The following is a 9,721-nucleotide window of genomic DNA, read 5'->3' as shown; positions in this document are numbered from 1 at the left end:
AGGTGTTTTTAAAGTCATATTTTATTTAATTCATCAGGAAAAAAAAAAATTGGCTTTTCATGAAACAATTCCAGATAAGTTGTTGGTACATTATCTTCTTGGTGCATTATAAACTGTGAAAAAGATATATACGTTGAGTGCTTGCCCCACAAATACCAGTGGTTTTCTGCCGATCATGGAGCAAACTCTTGAAGTTCACTAGCAATGGAGCTGATATCGTCAAAAATGCTAAGTAACACAGACATTAGGTATAAATTCTCGATGCAAACTAGAAGTCTAAACTTTCTCCCTCCTTTCCATCCTGGTCAGAATTCTCAAAATCTCGACGTAATAGATGAAGAAGGGAACGAATGGCGGTTTCGCTTGATCATCCGGGACGGGAAACGTTATCCAAAGCCTGTGCTTTCTGCTGGTTGGCGCGAATTTGTTAGGCAAAAGGGCCTTCAAAAAGGGTACAAAGTAGAGTTTTTCAGGGTACAAGATCAAGCTGCTGGGGGTTTCAGGTTCCATATTAGAACCAGAAGACCTGTTCGTGTGTTCAATGCTGTTACCGGTTATAATTAAGCTTCCATTGTAGCTCACTGTATTTTTGAATTAAATATTTGTAACCCACGTAGTTTTTCTTTTCCATTAGAATGTCGATTGCATGAGGTCCACTGTGTTTTATTAAATATTTGTAACCCTCATGTATTTGTGATAACTATAATCCGATTATCTAAGGTTAAATATTTGATGAATATAGGGTTTTGGGAATAGTTTATGTTGTATCGATTGGCATATTTTGATTGCACTGGTGAGGTATACATGAGGGTTTTCACCATTTTCACACTATGTGATTTTGGTTGTGTGAAATCATGGAGGTAATGTAAATTTAGGGTTTCAATCGGCAATAGCTACGGTGAGTTAATTTTTGTGAGGTGCACATTTTCAAGGAAGAAGATGAAGCCAGCAAAGAGTTCATGTAGAGAAGGCTGTTGATACCGTGTTTCAGTCAAGTGTGTGCAGCCTAGAGAGTTCTGTTTGCGTTTTCCTAAAGAGTTCTGAAGAAACCATCCAATTTCCATACCTTAGAGTCAACTCAGACACCTTGTTTACCTACGGTTGATGCTTTTCTTAGAGAGTTTTCTGAGTGTAGCCCTGTGAATGCACAGTTTCCGCGTCTTTTTATTAGCAAAATTGAGGTTATTGTGTTTGGTTTTTTCATTTAGGGTTTCGACCTCTTACTAGCCTAAAACTGATTTTATAGAGTGTTTTTGAGTGATAGGTTACATAGATGAGCTCAACCCTTCCAACATTATCACCCAGAAACACTTCTCCTTTAGATCCCCTTAATTCTGATTTTTCTTTGTTTATAAGTATGTATATTAAACACATTTTTTTTATTTTAAAAAAAGGTCTATCCAAGAGCACCCTTGCATTTATAAGAAGATACACCTTAAGTCTACTGAAATAAACCTTTAAGAAAGGACACAAAAACTTCAAGTATTTTTATCTGATTTATTAGGTCTGGTTCCACCATAAAACGTTGATCCGATCTGATTTACTTTAACTGCCAAGTATAGTTGGTGTAAGAGAGTTGTTGGCAATTGAACATCCATTTAAATGTCTAAACCGCTTCCCCAAATTAAAAAAAAAAAAGGCCATTTTTATAAAGCGGTAGTTACTTCTCCCTAAGAACTAAAAACACACAGAACTAAATGCACTTTCTATCTCCCACGAATTATGGTACTTGGCAAATAGGGTCACAGAAATGACTCATGTCAACACTTTGCGTTGTATTCGAATGGGCTTTGTTGGAAACTAGAAGCCAAGTATGTCAAATTTATATTTATAGAACTTATAGAATTGATTTTTGGCATGTTAAATGTTTCCAACATTGGTATTAGAGAGTAGGTTATGTATGTATCGTGTTTTTTGTGAATTAAATTATGCATTCTGTGATTTATAAAATCTAAAATTTTGATTTGTAGTTGAAATTCTATTTAAATTCAGATTTTAGGCATGAATTAAATTCGGCCAAATGCATGAAATTAAGGGTTAGAAACATGTTGTCTTCTACATGTTTCCTTGTTAAACCTGCATCGAATCAATGCCAAAATCGACAAAAATCAAGCCAAAAACCGTGACCCATGACGTGTTTTTCTAGCAACTATTTCATTGGATTCTGACAGCTTTGGAGGCTGTCGTTGGTCCGAGAAGAATGACTAACCAAAGAGCTTCAAAAGCCCTATGGTCTTGTCATTAGAGGATGGACAAAAGACACTAAGCAAAATAAATGATCACCCTTGCTTGCATCTACAAAAAAACACATCTTGAGTCTTCTAACTGAAATAAACCTTTAAAAAATGACACAAGAACTTCTAGTATTTTTATTTGATTTATTTGGTTTGGGTCTACCCATAACGGGTCGACTTAACCTGGTTTACTTTAACTACCAAGGGAAGTTGGTGTAAGAGAGTTCAATTAGACATCTATTTAAATGTCCAAATTATCTCCCCAAATTAAAAAAAAAAAAAGGCCATTTTTGCATAGCAATAGTTACTTCTCTTTGAGAACTAAAAACACACAGAACCAAATGCACTTTCTGTCTCCCATAGATTACAGTACTTAACAAATAGGGTCGTGGAAATGACTCATGTTAACACTTCAAGTCATATTCAAATGGGCTTCGTCGCAAACTAAAAGCTCAGTATGCAAATTTATATTTACAGAATTTACATAATTGATTTTTGGCATGTTAAATGTTTCCAACATTGGTATCAAAGCGTAGATTATATATGTGTCATGTTTTCGTGAACTAAATTCTATATTTTGTGTTTATATAATCTAAAATTTTGATTTGTAGTTGAAATTCTATTTAAATTTAGATTTTGGGCACGAATTAAATTTGGCTAAATGCATGAAATTAAGGATTAGAAACATGTTGTAATGAATGTTGGATGTCTTCTACATTTTTCCTTGTTAAAATCACATTGAATCAACATCAAAATCGACAAAAATCAAGCCAAAAACCATGACCCATGATGTGTTTTTCTAACAATTGTTTCATTGGATTCTGATGACTTTGGAGGCTATCGTTGGTCTGAGAAGAACGACCAACCAAAGAGCTTCAAAAGCTCTATGGTCTTGTCACCGAAGGATGGCCAGAAAGCAATCAATTTGACGATGGAATCTTTAGGGTTCTTCGTAAAAAATTGGGTCACAACTAGATTGGGAAAATCTGATTGCCTGACTCGGTTAGTCAATGGGTCAACTTGTGGTAAATTTGGTTAACCCAAACCAATCAATGTCTACTTGGATTAGTTGACCAGTTAATGGTCAAAGCTTGACCAATCAACAGCAATGGTCAATGACGGTCAACAATCATTCTCCTAACCATCTGGTTCATTGTCGACACATGAAAGTGCATAAGAGTCTTCTCCCAATGCGTATGGCTTACTCCCGAGGAGTAAATGCTTGTGTATACACGGTTTCTACAAGTGAAGGTGCATTCGACATCAACTCGGAGCGTAAAGGCATGTAGAGCCGTATTTTGGCATGTGATAGTAGGTAGGAAACTCTTTCTAGCATGTTGTGGTACGTGAAACCCTTTTTCAGAGCATAACAATTGTGTGATGCTTAGATTTGTGCGTGGAATGTGTTCTTATGACGTGTAAAGATATTCTGGCTCCCAAAAACACATATTGGTGTTTCAAAATACATGTTTCTAATTCATGCAAGATTGTTCACTAGGGATCATCATATTAAGTATATGATATGATCATCTGATAATCTAATAATGTATGTTGAGACTATATGTATAATTAGTAGTACTCTATTAATTGGAAAAAGATAGTACATAATCTAATAATCTTCATGCACGACTATTAATCTTGTAATTAATGATCTCGTTTGGGACAAGAATTCCAAAACTTTTAGGACTAAGCAGATAAATTATAGCTTGCTAAAGAGTGATGTTTAGTAATGTATAAAAAAAACCTACCGTTTTGACGTTATTCCTAAATTAATGAAATGCGAGATATATGACTTACAACAAATTTCATAGAGACTTTATCATGGATAAAATGACTTTGAGAATGATACAGGTTGATGAAATTAACGAAATGCGAGGTATTTGACCTACAACAAATTTCATAGAGACTTGTAAAATACCAAATTTCACAGAGACAAATTTCCAGAATTAACATTAGCATAATTAGATTAAATTTTAAAATACTAAATATTTGAGTCTTGGAAGATGATTGAGAACACAATGAACTTTCGATTTTGTGTTTTGTGTGATATATTTTAAATTTTAATACATAATTACGACAATTGATGTGTATTTGGTTGTATTGATTGAATTGCATTTGATATATGTCTTTATGATCTAGCTAACTATAACATCCTAGGACATGATGGTTGATTTGAATGAGAATGATACTAAATAGAAATTATTCCAATGTATGACATTTAAAATGCATAATATCTTAGATGAACAAAAGACTTTGGAGGTTGTAAATTATGTTAAGATAGAGCATAACTGACTGAGGGATATAAACTCGAATAGTGCATTACACAAATATGATGTGGACACACATTATGCATGTAAGAAGCAAGACTCACTTCGTGTGATATCTTGATCAGTTCTATGAATAACGATCTAGTATACGAGTATCAATAACGCTTAACTACATATGTCATAAGTATGACTTTGATAAAAAAGTTTGGAGGAACTACATTCCCTAAATAAAGGCAGTTGATTATTAAATTTGATAAAATATCATATTTGATTATGAAACTAAAGTTAGCTAGACATAATTAGACAAATGAACAATAGGTTCATGTAGTAGAACGATCTCTTCACAAAAATAGGAGCATATAATAAACATATAACCCATAATAAGAATATAAGGACTTTTGTTAGTAGTTCTTGCCACATAGAACTAGAGGTCAAGCATTGTTAAGGTAATTAGACCTGATACTCATACATACATTGCAGAGTTGAGTTTCAAAAGTAAGTGGCCTAAGTCCGAGTAGAGGAAGAAGGTCATATAAGGCTTAAAGAACCAGAACAAAGAATTAAACTAACAGAGTTACAAGCGTATTGGAAGAAGAGAGAGAACTAAAATGAATAGTTGTAATAACAACAATGAGAGTTATTTCGCCTGTGAATGAACAAAACAAAAAATGATATTATCTCATTCTGCATAAAATGATGAAACTTTACTTTTTAATATTATAATATTTACTGACTATTATCTTACGTGGATTATGGACTGAGAAACTACCAATCAAGTAGCTCATGATAGAGAATCTTTAAGTGGATTTTTATCGAATTTCGAAGAAGGTGATTGGATGTATGTAAGCAACAACATAAAAGTTGTACTAAGGATGGACACGAGCAAATAAGTTTTGCAAGGTGGTCAAACTCTATACCTATATGAAATCCAATATACTTAAAATATTTTACAAATCTTGGTTAAAATATTTGTTCTTCTTAAACTATAATATAATTTAAATTTTTCTGGGTGCTTTATAAAAAAATAATAGATTTGGTTTGTTAATTAAATGATTATATGGTGTTTGTCACCATTCATTATAATAATGTTGGTTTTTTATTGTTTATTTGTCCTATATGTATGAATATAAATATATATATATATATGACATGCTAAATTAGGGTACATTTGGCCAAGATGAATTGAATAAATTGGCCAATAACAGTTTATTGGGACTTTCATATAAATAGAACTACCCACGTGTATGCATTGCCCAATTGAAAAAATTGCTAAAAAAAACTATTTGACTAAGTTGCAAGAAATTGACTTCTTGTGCAATTTATATAGTTAGGTATATGTGTTTCCTATTAATGTAAAGTTTGAAAAGGTGTCTCATATTTCATTGCTTGTGTTAATGACAATGCTCGATTTAGTCTTGTCTATTTGATCTCCCATGAGTCAAAAGTAATAATCTACTCTAGACGCTATATATATAATTGAGGTTAAGAATCAATTAAACAAAATGGATAAGAGACCGAAGTCTTAAGCATTTATCCAAAGTTTTCAAGGAACTGAGTAATGAAAAAAAAATAGTATGACAACTAATAATTTTAAGAACTTCACAATAAAATAGTGTAATAGAGAAAAGTGATTGAACTTTATTGAAATTGGTTAGGTAAATGATGGTACAAGCAAAACCTCTACATCACTTTATGATGATGTGATGTTAATTGTTACTTATATACTTAACCAAGTGTTTACTAAATCAATTGGTTCTACTGCCTATAAGTTATGGTAAGGTAAAATAGTTGAGTTAATTGATTTTAACTTTAGTGATTAGTAATACTTATCCATAACTTTTCCCCATGAGTTTGATAAACTAGGACCAAGAAAAAAGGAGTGTATTTTTATCAGATACGTTGAACACTCTAAATGTATGTGTTAATTAAGGAGGATTCTATTGAAAGATTAACTAAAATTATATTAAGAGATACTACATTTATAAAAGATATTTTTCATAAGAGGAATGATCTTGATAAACGATTTCATTTGAATGAGATGAGAAAAGAATGAGAATAGGTACATGTTAACGTCATTAGTTAAGTATTAAAAAATAATGCTTACACTTATTCTAGATAGTAGGAGCGAATGCAATTGAGCTCCAAACTATTTTGGATAGTAGGAGCAATGATTCTTAATTGTTTACTTCATTTATCTCAACTTAACGGAAACATTGAGATTAAACTTTAATCTATTTTAGATAATGGGAACGATTATTCTCAATTGCATAGAAGTGAACGTCTAAAAATATTCTAGTGACGTTTTAAATTGAAAATGAGGTTTTTATATCCATTCTCTAAGATGATGAAAAGAAGTCTTATTCTTTGATAAAGAAAAATGGTTAAATGCATTAGAAGAAGAGATGAAATATATTAAGAACAAACCAATTCGAGGTTTTCATACTCATTTTATTGAGATCTTTTAATTCTACAATAGTGGTCACTTTTATATTCCAAAATTTTTATAATTATCAAATAACCTTTTTAGCTAACTCAATCGTTTCTAACTTTTACCAAGGTTAAATATTTGTGAGTTCTCAATCTTATATATATATATATATATATATATATATATATATATATATATATATATATATATATATATATATATATATATATATATATATATATATATATATATAGGGAAATTAATTAAAATAAACAAAATTTTAAGCGTTTATACGTTTTTAGGTCACCATAGAAAAGTTTTACTAAAATAAGCAAACTGTATTTTTTTACCCTTATATTGAAAAACCAAATAAAAATATTTTTTTTGAGAATGTGCGTCGGTTTATGGTGGTTACGATGGTGGGTAGGGATTTTACAGTGAAACCCTAAATATGTCGAATTATGTATATGGATGTTTTTGAATATTTCGAACACTTAAAATGATGTAGTTTCGATGTTAATAGATGTCTGGAAGTGTAGCCGTTGAGAGACAAAAGTGTGCAAATTTACAGTGTCACGCAAACTGTACAAATGTACAATGCTGCGCAAACTGTGCAAATCGCACAAACACTGTTCACACCGCGCAAACACTGTTCACACCACACAAACCACTTGCAAAATCGTGCAAAAATCCTGTTCACAGACTATGATATTTACTTTTGCGCGGTGTAAACAGTGTTTGTACGATTTGTGCAGTTTGCATGGCACGGTACATTTGCGCAGTTTGTGCGACATTGTAAATTTACTCGCTTTTGTCTCTCAACGGATACACTTCCAGACATCCATTAACATCGAAACTACATCATTTTAAGCGTTCGAAATATTCAAAAACATCCATATATATAATTCGACATATTTAGGGTTTCACTCTGTAAAATCCCTAGCCACCATCGTAACCACCATAAACCGACGTACATTCTCAGAAAAAATATTTTTACTTGGTTTTTCAACATAAGGGTAAAAAAGGTAAAAAAAAATATAGTTTGCTTATTTTGGTAAAACTTTTCTAGAGTGGCCTAAAAATGTATAAACGCTTAAAATTTTGCTTATTTTAATTAATTACCCTATATATATATATATATATATATATATATATATATATATATATATATATATATATATATATATATATATTTTCTTTTTTTTTTTTTTCACCTCTTCAAAAACAGTTGGTTTTGTTCATTTTAAGCTTACAGCCATCTAATTCACATGCATTAAACACAATTCAGACATCTTCTTTTCACACAGTTGATGTTTTTCTTAGAGAGTTTTCAGAGTGTTAAGTTACATGAATTATGAGATTTTTTTTAGTTCATTTAGCTCAGCATTTGATAATTCATTATCCAGTAAAATAATAGACGAAACCCTCTAACTTCTTCGACCAGATGACAGAGGACCCACCAATTCATTAAAGTGTACTTTATTTAGTGATTAAATATAGTTAAGAATTGTTCATAACTTACCATAATTAGCTTCTTCTTGGACCATGCATACAAAATCAAAGGCTTGCCACCAAGAATAAGTTGCAACTCATTTTATAGATTCATGTACGCCAAACGTCATGCACCATTATAGAAACCCACATGTATTTTAGTCAATGCACCACAATTAGATCTTTGAGAGGAATTTCAGTTGGGGAATATGAAAAGCCAAACATTTAAATTCAATGTACGCAAATAATTAATTATCAATCAATGACATATAAACTACTATATAATACTAGTTATTTATACTCATGTAATTAAATCATTGAATAAAAAATGTCACAAATCTAATTTTGAAATATTTAAATATAATATGATATTATACAAAATTTGGGTACAAATTCATGATATTTAAATGGAAAATAACCATCCAGTATCCTTATTATCATGACAGTTTCATCGACTGTTGGTAGGCGAAGTTAAATATAAATATTTTTTTATTTATATAATAGTTTTATCACTCAATGCATTTAAAGATTTAATTTTTATTATCTATTGATATATTAATAATAAGATTTTTTTGAATAAAGTATGTAATCAAACTAAACCAAATCGAGTATATTAGGCTTAAACCCAATTCGATTAGATATATATCAAGCTCAAACTAGAGATAAGAATGGTTGATTTAAGTTTGGTTTGAAAAATTATATTGAACTCAATGATTTATATATTTATCAATTACCTTTAAATTGGTAAGATTTTAATTGTGTAAATATAATATTTTAAACTTTTAAGAATTTATTAATATTATATTCAGGTTGCGAACAGTTAGTGTGCGGCTCAATTCATTTGTAACCCTAGTTTGAATTGAAAGAAAATAAAATCATTCTAATCAAAATCCTAAAAAAAAAAAAAACATTCTAACTAAAACTTGTATCTATCGATACCTTTATGTTCATGCTGGTGATATTCACTTGGTTTAATGTCTCTCTGGACAGAAAAAAACAGAAGCAAATTATTAGCTTATGCAAATCACATGGGAATATGTCTGAAGAGTTCCATATTATTGGGGCGCATATGGACAACAAATCGAAGCTAGAAAATGCTAATTAATTATATGCTTATGTCTAAAATTGGAAGAAAAAAATCGACAAGTAGCAACTGACCTCAAAAACATGCACGAGAAGGATTGAACTGAAGATATCATCTGCGAGAAGGAAGATGAATCAAAATATGCCGAAGCCTAAAGGAGAGATCTATGGGAAGGAAACGAGACTTAAATTAAAGTCGTTGTAGTTTGTTCTGCAGT

General features: G+C 31.0%; 1 long non-coding RNA gene across 1 annotated transcript; it reads right to left on the bottom strand.

Annotated features, from left to right (window-relative positions):
- Positions 1-9,190: 9,190 nt before the first annotated feature.
- LOC123230275 lies at positions 9,191-9,721 on the bottom strand. Its single transcript, XR_006505061.1, has 2 exons — positions 9,579-9,721; positions 9,191-9,402 (listed from the first exon to the last, which is right to left on the bottom strand). It is a non-coding gene; the product is annotated as an uncharacterized LOC123230275 (long non-coding RNA).

The sequence above is a fragment of the Mangifera indica genome, chromosome 12 (genome assembly GCF_011075055.1).
Source record: "Mangifera indica cultivar Alphonso chromosome 12, CATAS_Mindica_2.1, whole genome shotgun sequence".
NCBI classification, from domain to species: Eukaryota; Viridiplantae; Streptophyta; class Magnoliopsida; order Sapindales; family Anacardiaceae; genus Mangifera; species Mangifera indica.
This window is presented reverse-complemented; position numbering and strand designations above follow the sequence as displayed.